At 36.4% G+C, this 13,901-nt stretch overlaps 1 protein-coding gene across 1 annotated transcript in view; it reads left to right on the plus strand.

Annotated features, from left to right (window-relative positions):
- The window catches only part of LOC149811609 (dehydrodolichyl diphosphate synthase CPT3-like), a 34,262-nt gene that overhangs the window by 14,044 nt on the left and 6,317 nt on the right, over positions 1-13,901 (plus strand). The window lies entirely within an intron of this gene.

Consider the following 13,901-nt stretch of genomic DNA (forward strand, 5'->3'; position numbering starts at 1 on the left):
TGGTATACCTATCGAGGCTTGGAAATGTTTGGGAGAGAAAGGTTTAGAATGGTTGACAAATCTTTTTAACAAGATTTGGCGGACAAATAAGATGCCTAATGAGTGGAGGAAGAGTACTTTGGTGCCTCTATATAAGAATAAGGGTGATATACAAGATTGCACAAACTATCGTGGTATAAAACTCATGAGTCATACTATGAAACTTTGGGAGAGGGTGATTGAGTCTAGGTTGAGGAAGGTTGTCATGATATCGGAGAATCAATTTGGTTTTATGCCTAGAAGATCTACTATGGAAGCTATACATCTTCTTAGACAACTTATTGAGAGAAATAGAGAGAGGAACAAAGATTTGCATATGGTTTTTATTGATTTGGAGAAGGCGTACGATAGAGTACCTAGGGACATTCTCTGGTGGACAATGATGAAGAAAGGTGTTTCTCTCAAGTACATTAGTATAATTAAAGATATGTATGAAGGAGTAGTAACCAATGTCCGCACTTGTGGAGGGGTGACAACCAATTTTCATATAACGGTTGGGTTACATCAAGTATCTGCTTTAAGCCCTTTCCTATTTGCTATAGTGATGGATGAGCTTACGAGATCAATTTAAGAAAATGTGTCGTGGTGTATGTTGTTCGCTGATGATATTGTTTTGATTGATGAGTCTAGAGCTAGGGTTAATGCTAAGTTAGAATTATGGAGTCAGACATTGGAAGCAAGAGGTTTTAAGTTGAGTAAGAGTAAGACAGAATACATGGAATGTCGATTTAGTAAGCAACAAAATCGAGATGGGAGTGTAGTGAAGCTTGGTGAGCAAGAAATACCGGTGGATGATTCTTTCAAATATTTGGGATCTGTCATTCAAAAGTATGGAGAAATTGATGGAGATGTAAATCATAGGATAAAGGTTGGGTGGATGAAATGGAAGAGTGCAACTGGAGTGTTGTGCGATCGTAGAATGCCATTGCGATTGAAGGGAAAGTTTTATAGGACGACTATTAGGCCCGCTTTACTATATGGTACAGAATGTTGTGCTGCCAAGAGACATCATATTCAAAAAATGAGTGTAGCTGAGATGCGTATGCTGAGATGGACGTGTGGAAATACAATAAAAGATAAGATTCGGAACGAGGAGATATGTAAGAAGGTAGGCGTTGCACCCATTGAAAATAAGATGAGAGAGAATCGTTTACGGTGGTTTGGACATATTCGACGAAGGCCTAATGATGCTCCAGTTAGAAGGATGGAGAAATGAGAAAATATATTAGTTAAAAGAGGTCGAGGTAGGCCTAGGAAGACATGGATGGAGGTGATAGGAAAGGATATGAATGCTTTGAACCTCACCGAGGACATGGCATTGGATAGAAATGAATGGAGGAGAAGGATTCATGTGGAAGACCCAGAATGATTTTCTTTGTTGGTTCATATCGCCGACCCCAATTGTTTTGGGATGAAGGCGTAGTTGTTGTTGTTGGATTTGGTTTCCATAAGTATATAATAAATTCTTGTTGTAGCCAAGTACCTTGGTTTTCGCACCACTGTGTGGGGGCAATGCCTTGGACAACGTGTAGCTTGTGGAGTTGCTCCATGCGGCTGCCCAATTTTGTTTGGACTTGTTAGTCGCAAATCGGGTCACCGAAGTTTGTTTTTGTTTTTATCGCTCATATGCGAGATCGTATTTAGATAAGTTGGTCATTGTGTGTGTGCATTTGTAGTATTCTCTTCTTGTGAGAGGGACGAGTAAATCGTATCATGTAGCACTTGCACTGGACCTTCAGGATCCCGAGTTTTGTTTTACTTTTCATCGCATCGAAAATGTAGGATTCCTAAACTAAAGTTTTAGAATGCTATTCATGTTGTATGATAAAAATCTAAATGTTAAAATTGTATTGTTTTGCCTATATAAATGTGCATTGCAGGTGCGTAGCTGAGCTAATTGCGCAATGCTTAGTGCTAAGCATCACATGCTGCTAAAAATGCCATGCAAAAAGGAAAAAAAGAAGAATGTAAATGCAAAAGTATGCAAATCGGGTAAATACCCGTGGTAAGTAAGTGGTGCAAGCGCATCATAGGTTATTTACTTCCTTGGATGCACACTCACTTAGTTGTGGACATCTAGGACTGTTTTGCTGTAGTTTGGAGATCATGCTGAGAATGATTTGAATGTATGAGGATATAAGTGCTTTTATTTTTGTAGTTTGGACACCATGCTAGTCATGGTTGTAGTTAGCGGGATATTGAAGTGTGTTTGTTGCCGGTACATGTTTGACATTGTTGTGGTATGAATGATTGAATGTATTGCCATGGTTGACGTGATTGTATCCATGCTTGCATGGAGTTATGTTCGATTTGATTATGCTTTTCATGTGAAATTGTATAATGAAAACATGCTTAAAATGAATGTGATTTCATCTTTTAAAATATCATTGTAATGGGTGCAAATATGAAGTGATGGTTTTGCATATGAAAATATTGAGTTATCAATGCATGCATAATAATTCATGTGATTGCATTTGATGTTAAGCCTGATTGAGATTAAACCATGCTTACAATCATGTTTAAAATTGAATCATGCATGTGAGCTTGTATAGTAAATCATTACATGATATGATTATGTATGAAAGTGAATACAAATTTGTTATGAATATTCATGAGAGCATGTAAATTTGAATTATACAAGTGGCATAGATTTTGATATCATGCATGAAAGCATGTGAATTTGAATTATGCAAGTGGCATAGATTTTTTATATTATGCATGATTATGTAAATTTGAATTATGCAAGTGGCATAGATTTTGATATCATGCATGAGAGCATGTAAATTTGAATTATGCAAGTGACATAGATTCTTGATATCATGCATGAGTATGTGAATTTGAATTATGCAAGTGTCATAGATTTTTGATATCATGCACGAGTATATAAATTTAAATTATGCAAGTGGCATAGACTTTGATATCATGCATGAGAGCATGTAAGTTTAAGTTATGCAAGTGGCGTAGGCTTTTGAATTCATGCATGAGGCATAAGAGGGTTATCCCGTGAGAATATAATGCTTGGCTCTGACCTATGACTTAATAACGAAGATAACCTTGGACCATGAGTCCATTTTGAGGTGTTGGCAAGGCTGGGCTCTCTGAGATGACATGATCCGTTCCGATCTCATGTCCTCCCAGGAGAGGGAAGGGCAGTACAAGTCTCGTGGGACATGTTGTATTTCGAGTGCTGAAGGCGCTTCTTGTCCCCGTCCCCCGGAGGTTAGAGAATAGGTCTACTAGTGAGTCTTATGTGGTAGTACCACAACTTTGCAGAGTTAGGGATGCATGCCTAATTTTTCGCCGACAATTTTGGTTTGGCGTCGGTCAAGACCTGAGATCATAGGCCCGTTCTCCCAACCAATGCGCTGCAGGGTTGAATCGCTCGGGAAAGACCCGTTAAGCCATAGGAGGGCAATAAAAATACATAGAATAATGAATACTTCTATGGTTGTTTCTGGATGTCTATACTCTCTTTTGTACCAGATGGGTTTAAATAACAAGAGAAACAATTAATTAGATGTTTAGGATAACTGCTTCCGTATGTATTCTCATATATTGTGAATATGTAAAGACTTTTAAGTTTGCATGATTATTGCATATGAATTTGGTTACATGTGAATGAAAAAAACATGTTTATGCTTGGTCATGTGGTTTGACCTGTTGTTACAAGCCAAAGGCTTGGTTGGTTCACGTGAGGTGCTTGTGTGTGCGAGGCACACGGGAAGTGTCAAGATAGAACCTGTTTCATTATGATATTTGAATTGCAAGTTTATAAATATTTTGATAAATGACATGTGAATATGTATTTGAAATAATGCATGCCTTAGTCTTTTGAGCATAAAGAAAATGAATGATAGCATTGCATGATAGCTTGCATTTTTGCTTCACTTTGGAGTATGTTACAAACTGTTAGTTTCATTTATTTATGCAAATGATTATCATGTATATGAATGAATATGAAATGGAATGCCATGAATTAAAATGTGAATGAATTTGAGTTCCCATTCACACAAATGATGTAATTATGAATGCCATGAAATGGATGATGGTTTATGTATTTGAATATGAATGAATATGAAATTGAATGCACAAATTAAAATGTGAATGAATTTGAGTATCCCTACACACGAATGATGTAATTATGAATGCCATGAAATGAACGATGGTTTATGTATCTGAATATGAATGAATATGAAATTGAATGCATGAATGAATTTGAGTTTCCCTACACACAAGTGATGTAATTATGAATACCATGAAATGAATGATGGTTTATGTATCTGAATATGAAATTGAATGCCTAAATAAAAATGTGAAGGAATTTGAGTTTTCCTACACACAAGTGATGTAATTATGAATGCCATGAAATGAATGATGGTTTATGTATCTGAATATTATGTTCTTATTATGATGTTGATTCTCTTGACTCTCATTTTTAAAATGATGGGAATTTCACTTGATTGCATCATTTCAACTTGACTTGCATTAAGTTTAGTTTTGGTTTTCTACGGGCATGCGGTTGATGCCCTATAATATTTACAGATAACCTCGTAGAGGATTGAAGTGAAGCACAGGTTGCTGCATGACTGAAGGCTCTACTCTTACCTTGTACGATTCCTGGAAGGATCAGACAAAAGTTTTGAGAGTTAAAAACTTGTGTAAATTTTACTTTTTGTCTGAATCCTTATATTTAAAAAAGTGTAATCTTTTTGGAATGATAACATTTTTAAATTTGGTCATTTCATTCCTATTATGTTTTGCATATGGTTTAAAACTTTAAATTTTTATGTAACTCCTCAATCATCTTATTTTTATGTAACTCCTATTAAATTTTTATGTAACTCTTCTGCGTGTAGGACTCCTCGCTCGACATGGTTCTCCTCGTCGTAGGAGTCATTTATCTAACCACACGCAAGCAACGTGGTTTAGTTTCTCGATGTATATAGGGAAGTAAAATTTATTTATATACATTTCATCACAACAAGCATACATCGTCATTTAATACAAGCGTCACGCCACACTTATGGACATTGGCTGTGAGAAACCATACATATGAGTTTGTCGACTCCAAACATAACCAGTTTCTAAGAATTGGGTTTCTTCTTCAATGTAAATGACCTCAAATAGGCCCATCGATCGCCATATCGCCTTAGCTTAGGCGCAGTTGGAGCTGGCTCAGGCAGCACTTCCATACTCTCAGGTGATGCCGGTGATACCCATCCATTCTGTGGTATAGCAACATCATGACTCGGAGAATCTGAATTCATGATCGGCAAATAAAAGGAGTTGCATCCTTTATTCGGGTCGTATAAGCTAGGGCATACATGATGCTGGGTGATAGCTTGGCGAGTGATAGAATTTCGCAAGAAATAACCAATCATCTCCTCCCATTCCATCCGAAGTCGATGGGGTACTACTACTCCCAACACTCGAGTGATGGGATCCACTGGTGCGCAAGGTATCATCCTTAAGATCAAGTGATGTCTGTCGACCTATATCGACAATGTATTTCCTTTGGCATTCGTTGGCAGAATGTTCATCTTTGCCACAATACTCGCAGTCCTGGATTTTAAGCGAGCATATCCATTCATCGTGCATGAACTTACACCGATAACAATAGTTGCACGAATCGTGAGTTGCCATCTATAATTGACAAAGGTTTACCTGATTAGAAAGTATAAAATTATACTTATAGTACGATACCGCGAACAAGACGGATCTTGAACCAGGTTTCTCGGACATAGGCTCTTATGCTTTTTTTGTAACGCCTCGGATTTTCAAAACAAGGCTAAGTTGAAAATTTTATGAATTTTTTCTTTCTTTTTTTCTTTGCAGCAAAACTTAAAAAGGGTTTTAGTAGTGAACATGGACGATAATGAGTCATCTGTTTTAGAAAACTCCGGGCAAGTCAAAGGTATGTGGCCAAGCACTCATTGACCGCCAATGTATTCTATTTTATCAAAACCACTTGTTTATTACAAACACCACTGCTTCGAAAAATAGTATTTAGCTTTATAAATGAAGTAGTACAATATTGTCTCGAGAAATCCTAGAACTCGATGTCGCCTTGCTCCACATATCGCATTGCAGCTTCAACACCTGTAAACCCCATTAAACGAGGTCAGAACCATTAATGGTTTAGTAAGCAAGCATTCATCCACACATTCAATCAAGTATCAGCTTATACACAGACCTCTCAGGGTCACAATTCACAATGACATTCAAGTATCTATGACTTAGCGTATATCGTGAGAGCCTCCTTAGGGCTACGAGTTTTAACATCTCGCTCAAGTCTGCACGACTTAGCTTTAGGGAACACCATTTTCTTCCCTTTGCAAACCCCTCTCGGATTTATTATGCGAAACCCGAAGGTTCCATCATAGTTTCTTCTTTCAAGGATTTCGTTTTTTCTCTATTTAGGTTAAGGGTCAAGCTTGAACCTCGTTCTTTCATGAGGTACTTCCCCGTTCAGGTTAAGGGTCAAGCCTGAACCTCGTTCTTCCACGAGGTATTTTTTTCGTTCAGGTTAAAGGTCAAGCCTGAACCTTGTTCTTCCACGAGGTATTTTCCCCTTCAGATTAAGGGTCAAGCTGAATCTCGTTCCTCCGTGAGGTATCTTCGTCTCATCCAGGTTAAGGGTCAAGCCTGAACCTCGTTCTTCCATGATGTATTTTTCTCCTTTGAGGATAAGGGTTAAACCTGAATCATTTTCGCAAAAAGGCTATTTTTCAAAAGCTACTTAGTCTCAGCAATGAGACGCTCAAGATCACTCCCTTTTCCAAAGCTTTTAGGGAACCTCATTTTCATTGCCTTCTTTACAACCCTTCATTTTTCTATGAGGTATTTTTGTAGTTTGCACAATATTTTCTCCCGAGAACTCCACTCTAGCCTTCCCATTCAGGTAAGGGTCAAGCCTAAGCCTTATTTCGATGAGGTGAATTTTTCTTTCCATTCTTCATTCCATATCTATTACCATCACCCGAATCAATTCTTTCATACCCAATTAGATTCCTCTGAGTGGGGCATTTTATAGCCCAAATTTGGTGTGTTTTCTTTGCCACTAAGCTTGATTTTCAGCCGACATCTGTAAACACCCCAAATTTTTCACTTTCGCTCACAAACCCTTTCCTCCTTCCACTCGGACCCGCTCTCTAAATCCTTTAGGGAACCAGTTGGTCGACATTTGAGCCAGGGCTATTCAGAGCCCGAATTTTCTCTCAAATTCAAATATTTCAAAATTTAATCTCCATTTTGGCTCAATTTCAATAATCAATTTTTGCCTTCGAACATGAATGTTCAGTTCTTTGTCCCTACCAGGGGTCCGGGACTTCAAATCCCTCATTTTGGGTCTGCATTTTGCATATCATTTCATGTCATTTTATCATATTTTTTGTCATTGTATATCATTTTTGAGTTCCAGCACTCCTGTTTTTCAAAATCTTCAATCCAGATTCGAGTTTTAAAACCCTCTTTCGAAATCAATTTCAAATACCTGGGTTTTAGATCGATATTTTGCCGCTTGTCAACCCCCAGGATCTTATATATCTTATATTTCAAAATATTTTTCTCAGAAAAACAATCTGGATACGTTTTAAACTCACTTTTTAACTGATCTCAATTCTCAGATGAGACCTGTTTAGGTGGTGTCGCTTTTGGATCCCTTCTCTCATTCAAATTTGTCAAATTTCAGAATTTTAGTTTATTGAGGACTCTATCTTTTCACCTTTTTGAACATTTTTAAAATTTCATTTTGGTTTTAAACCAGAAGAAGCCTTATCCCTTATTCATTTCCTTTATTTTGGCCAAAATCACATAGTTTCAGTTGGACTACAACTCTACCTTTCACTTCTATTTTTGCCTATTTTCAAGAAAATCTTTCAGAATCTTTCATTTTGGCCAAAATTTTAGAGTTTTAGTCGAATTAGAACTCTACCACAGAGTTTCAGTTTTATTAGGACTCTACCTTTCATTTCTATTTTCACCTATTTTCAAGAAATCCTTCAAAATCTTTTGAAAGAAGTCAAAATTTTAGAGTTTTAGTCGAATCAGGACTCTATTCTACAGTTTCAGTTGGATTAGGACTCTAACCCTGACTTCATTTTTTAGAAAATCTTTCAAAAAAATCTTCATTTATCTTTTAAAAATTTAAATTTCAAAATTTCAGGACTTTATTTTAGAGTTTTCAAAATTTTAGGACTCTGCCCCATAGCTTCAATCGGTTCAACACTCTACTCTAATTTCATTTCTTTACTCTTATTTTGCTTGTTTTTCGAAAACAAATCCAATTCTAAGAGTTTCAAAATTTTAGGACTCCACTCTAGAATCCCAGTTGATTAGGACTCTAACTCTGATCTCATCTTTTTGTTCATTTTTATTAATTTCTGAGAAGATCTTTCGAAACATCTTCGTTTGTCTTTCAAAACCAAATTTAGCCAATTTGCAAACTCAGAGCACTATTCTGTAATTTCATAAAAGTCAGAGGACATCACTCTAATAATAATCCCCCCAAAAATAGGACTTAAAAGGAAACAGGGGATTTTATGCAAAAATCAGAAAACTGACCCTGATTCAGAAAAAATTTTCTGAGACTGAGTCCAATTCTGAAATTACCAGTAAAAACAAGGACTTTTGCTATAATTTAGGGACACAAAAGTAAAAAAAATAGCTAAGTTAAAGGTACTACTATAATTTTATTACTAAGGGATATAATTGGCAATTAAATTAAAACAAGGGCAATATTATAAATAAACTCCAATGGGACACAACCGAAATTAATGCAAATTGCAAGGATAAACATGTAATTTAATTAGTCAGGGACTTAACGATAATAAAGAAAAAAGGACCTCATTCAAATGGTAATGACTTGACAGGGATATAACCGAAATTTCTGGAAAAGATCGGGAGCAATACCGTAAGTTTGCTTGTTTGGGGATACAACTGGTATTTCCAAAAAGGACTAGGGGTAATTTGGTACTTTTACCTATAAACAAGTATAAAAACCAGATTATCAAAAAATCAGAAGCTTTTGGATGAAGCTTCCGTTTGAGTTTTTTTTTTTATTCTCAATCGGCGAAGAACGCCGATCTATGTTGGTTGCTCACCAGGAAAAAGAAAGGACCGATCTTTGTTGGTTCATTCGCATGGAGAAAAAAAGGAAGAAGAGACTGATCTATGTCGGTGCATTTTTTTTGTTTCAGTTGGCGAGAGAACGACGATCTTTTTCGGGCTCATTCGCCAGAAAAACAAGAAAATCGCAGGAATGTTGAAGCTGTCTGTAGATCACCGGAAAAATAGAGAAGAAAAAAACGGTAACCCCTTTCTTTTTGTTGCTGTTTTTTTATTTAGAGTTGCCAGATGCTTGGATGTCGGCGATCTTCCCCTTTTTTGTTTTTAATTCTTAGATCCGAGGTTCTTTTAGGGAGTCAGTGACTGAAAGAGAAAAAAAGACAGACCATTCGGTCTGTTGGTTTGATCGTCGAAAAAACAAAAAAACAGGGAGGATGGCTACTAAAAAAAAGGTAATCCCCTTTTTATTTATTTATTTATGGAGGTTGCCCGATGTCGATGACCTTCTTTTAAAACAAACAAAGGTCACCAGTAACTTGCAACCCTCTTAAGAAAAGAAAACTTAAAAAAAAATGTTCCTTCCTCTTTTTTTTATTTTTCGAGGTCGCCCACTACCGACAACCTCTTCTATTTTTTTTTGTTGAGGTCGCCTGTTAACAGAACCCGACCTTAAAAAAAACAAAGGACAGAAAGGTCGGGGGATCAAATCCCCTTCCTGAGCGATCTACGTAGGCAAATCCAAGTCAAGGTATGTTTCCTCTTATAATTTGTAAACAGTGACTAGGGTCGTCGGAAACTGGCAACCTGTCAAATTGTGTCTAAACAAGAACATTGACCTCTTCTGCCGATCTATTTTTTCGGTGACGGAATCGTAAAGTTGCTGATTAATGATCGGTGACAATTGATCAACGATCTAGAGATGGTCCTACACACATCGCAAATCTCTGGCTCTAATGCCACTGATGGATCGTGATTGTGGGGTTGACAGAGTATTTGAGATAGGTTTGATTGTATATGGCCTTGTTCAAAGGGGGTTTATCTCACGCACGATGTCCCAAGTGAGTAAGCCCTTCTATTTATAGTAGAAAGGATGCTGGGAATTTACCTCCCATTGGGTAGCCGTTTACCCATACGCTATTTCACTTGCTTATCCCGAATGAAGAGATCATTAAGGCCCTCAACTAGGGCGATTTCACCCGTTAAGGAGAGTGATGATGCATGAAATTCACATCATTTTCATACAATATTCATGCATTTTTATGTATTTTAAAGGATAAAAACTCATGTATTTACATATTTAGGTACAAAGAAGTCATTGTTCGAATTACACTCGAATCCGAGCTAAAATGAAGAAATTAGAGCATTTTCAAGGTAATTGGAGTGAACGCCAAGATAAATCGGATCCAGACCCAATCCAAAGGTGAAAGATTGGATCGTGGACTAGATCTAAATCCTAAATATCCATAAACCCATTGATTTAAAGTGTATTTCATGCGCTTTTACTGAAACCCCCCTCTTTATATTGCCTTTAGGTAATTATTTGTAAATAATAGATAGTTTTAGCATTTAGTTAGAATTAGGTTAGCTTTTAGGTAGTTTTTAGAATTAGGCAATATTTTAGTGGTTTAAATAGTTGCAAAAACTAGGGTTACACATTTTTGGCATTTGGAGAAAAACGCCTCCCCTATTCCCTTCTCTCTCCCCCTTCCACTCTCTCACCCCTTGACCATTTTATTTTTTCTTCTCATCTTATTTCCCTTTTCTCTCATTCCTATCTTTCCTCAACTTTGTTTTGTGCTTTTTTTGTGTGTTTGTTGTGTTATATTTTGCAGGTGTTGCAAATTTGTCTAGAGAGCTTTTATACTCAAATTCGGCTTGCCGTCTACCATCATCGAGGTTTGGCCGTGAACTCTCTTCAACCAACCCTCATTCTATGCTTCACCATCGACCTTCCCTTCCGTAGCTCAGCTCCTTGAAAGTTGTAGCGACTGGAAATAAATTGCAGACCTCCCAGGACGTGCTAGGCATGCTCTTCAACTCCAAAGACCACTCTTGTTCTCCCCCAATTCATCGGACAAACCGTGAGGTACATCTTCCCCTTCTCGTTCTTCTAGTTAGAGTTGAGTCTATTGTCAAGTCGGTGTCTAGTCGTGGGTCTGTCCTTGGAGTGTCGTGTCAGTCCAAATTACAAGTTTTTATCATGTAAAATTATGTCAAGATCGAGTTCTTGCTTGAGCAAGAATCGATTTTGAATCCAATCTATTTAATCGATTGAATCAAAGTCCACCGATTTCAATTTTTAAGAACCAATCAGTTGAATAGTGTATATAGTGTAAATAGTTTTATTTTTAATTTTCATTTTCTTTTAGTTTTTTAAATTCTGATTTTTGTATGAGTTTGACAGGTTTGGTCGTGATCTTAGTTGCAATTAGATTCGACCATTATAGCAGCCAATTAGGTTAGTGTTTTAATTAGGTTAATCGGTTAGCATTGATAGTTAGGTTAGGGTCGGTCATTAGGTTAGGTTAGTACTTATCTCATAGTATTAAAAATTAGTTTTAATTTTGTTAATTTTGATTTTAACAGTAGTTTAACATCATGTTAACGTTAAGTGCTTAGGTGTTATTGTTAGAAAGTATGCAGAAATGAATTACAAGAATGCATAATGCATTCATAAGGTTCAACATTAGACAAACACAACCCCACAATGGAGAATAACAAAATGGCACCACAATAAGCCTACGAAGAGGCATAAGTTGCATATGCTTTATTGAATGAGGGCCTAAAAGGCCATTTCTTACATGGGGGAATACCCCTCCATTTATACACAAAGGAGTGAAAGAAAGAGTGAGAGAGAGAGAACATTGGGAGGCCCAAAAGGGGACTTGGTGGGCCCCCAACCGTCACATTTGTGACCGTTGGGGGTCCAACGACTCCTTTGGTTGGGACCCCCAATGCAATGCATTAAATGCATTTTACAATAAATAAAAAAGAAAAAGAAAAAAGAAAATGCAAAATAAAATACATGTAAAATGATGTAAAAAGACTAAAATGCCCCTAATGGGCAGCATTACAAAAATACCTTTTATCGGGTATGATGAGATAAATACATATATATGTATATATATACATATATATGTATATATATACATATATATGTATATATGATTACATATATTTTAACACCCCCCATCAAACTTTGCGTGGGGATAACGAGAAGTTTGAAGATACAAAAGGAGGGTTTCAGTCTTCAAAAAAATCTTCAATGAAAGTCACCAACATTATAGCACATGAAAGAAATTTGCATCTGTCAGCCTTTAACTGTCTTTAATGATCATCCCCAAGCTCCTTTCACGATGTATCATAGATGCTTCATTCATCCCATTTTGAAGATCCTGTGGAACAAGCCAAAAGAACTCCAAGTAAAAAGTATTTTTGTATCTTTGTATCTTAATCAAATAAGAGATATCAAAAAATAGATAATAGACCATAACATTGATTAAGAAGAACAATGATTCAAAAGATAATTTATACAAAACACGAATTATCCTTAAACATTGATAAAAAACACTAAGTTCTTGAAGAAAGATAAATGCACAAAGGCCACACTAAGAACATTTGACCAAAAATATCTCCAAGAACCATGTAAAAATGCCTTCAAAGATGTGCACTTCAAGCACCAACACCACAAAGGAATACTTGTGCAAAGACACACCAAGAACACTTGAATAAAAGTACCCAAAGGTACAAAGGGGACACGCACAAATGCAAAAGATTGAATTTCTTAGAATAGGTGAGCACTAAGGCTCCCAGAATCATTCTTACAAAGGGTTTTATCAATATTTGGAAAAAAAAAATTTTTTTGATTTTTTTTTTATTTTCTGGGCTACAGCTGTAAGGAAAAAAAACCCATCACAACTAAAAAACCTGTACACTTTCAAGTTTTAAGTACAGAATGGGCACAACTCAAGTTTTTGTGGTTTTTTCCTGTACGAAGAAAGTGAATTATTACAGTGTATGAAGAAAGTGTACAGAATGCCTTCACAACTCATCACCTGTCCCCTAATGGGCACAACTTTGACCGAGTCTTATATATATATATATATATATATATATATATATATATATATATATATATATATATTTTTTTTTTTAATATATATATAGCCGAGTCCCCGTGTCCAAAATTTTTGAAATTGCGCCGCACCCGTGTCGCACCCGCACCCGCACCCATGTGACATAGTCATAATGTCATTAAAGGTCAAAAGATACACACAAAAGTGTGTATAAACACCTCTTGTCTACATGTAATAATACTTGAAATGAGTGTATCAACGATAAGAACAAGAGAATACATGCCAATATGGACCAAAAGCATCTCTTGTCTTCGTAAAAAGACATTCAAAATCAAGTATGTTCAGCTATTAGAACAAGAGTATCAAGCCAACCATGGGCTAAAACAAATACATCTCTTGTCTACATAAAATGACACTTGAAATAAGTGAAAGAAGCCAACCATGGGCATACATCTCAGCGACTAGAACAAGGACACAAATGCCAACATGGACTAAAATCACACATCATGGTGTGAATCAACGTGCCTTGTCTACATATAATAACACTAAAGACAAGTGTGTTCAACTACTAGACCAAGAGATCGAGGCGAACAAAGGGCTACCAACACACAAAGGTGTAATAAAAATTTTGTCTACATATGATGACACTTAAATAAGAGTTATAAAAGGAGAAGACTTTTGAGACAATAAGACTTGTAATGACAAACATTTAACAAATTA

This window comes from Nuphar pumila, chromosome 17 (assembly GCF_984573655.1).
Source record: "Nuphar pumila chromosome 17, dmNupPumi1.hap1.1, whole genome shotgun sequence".
Lineage (NCBI taxonomy): Eukaryota > Viridiplantae > Streptophyta > Magnoliopsida > Nymphaeales > Nymphaeaceae > Nuphar > Nuphar pumila.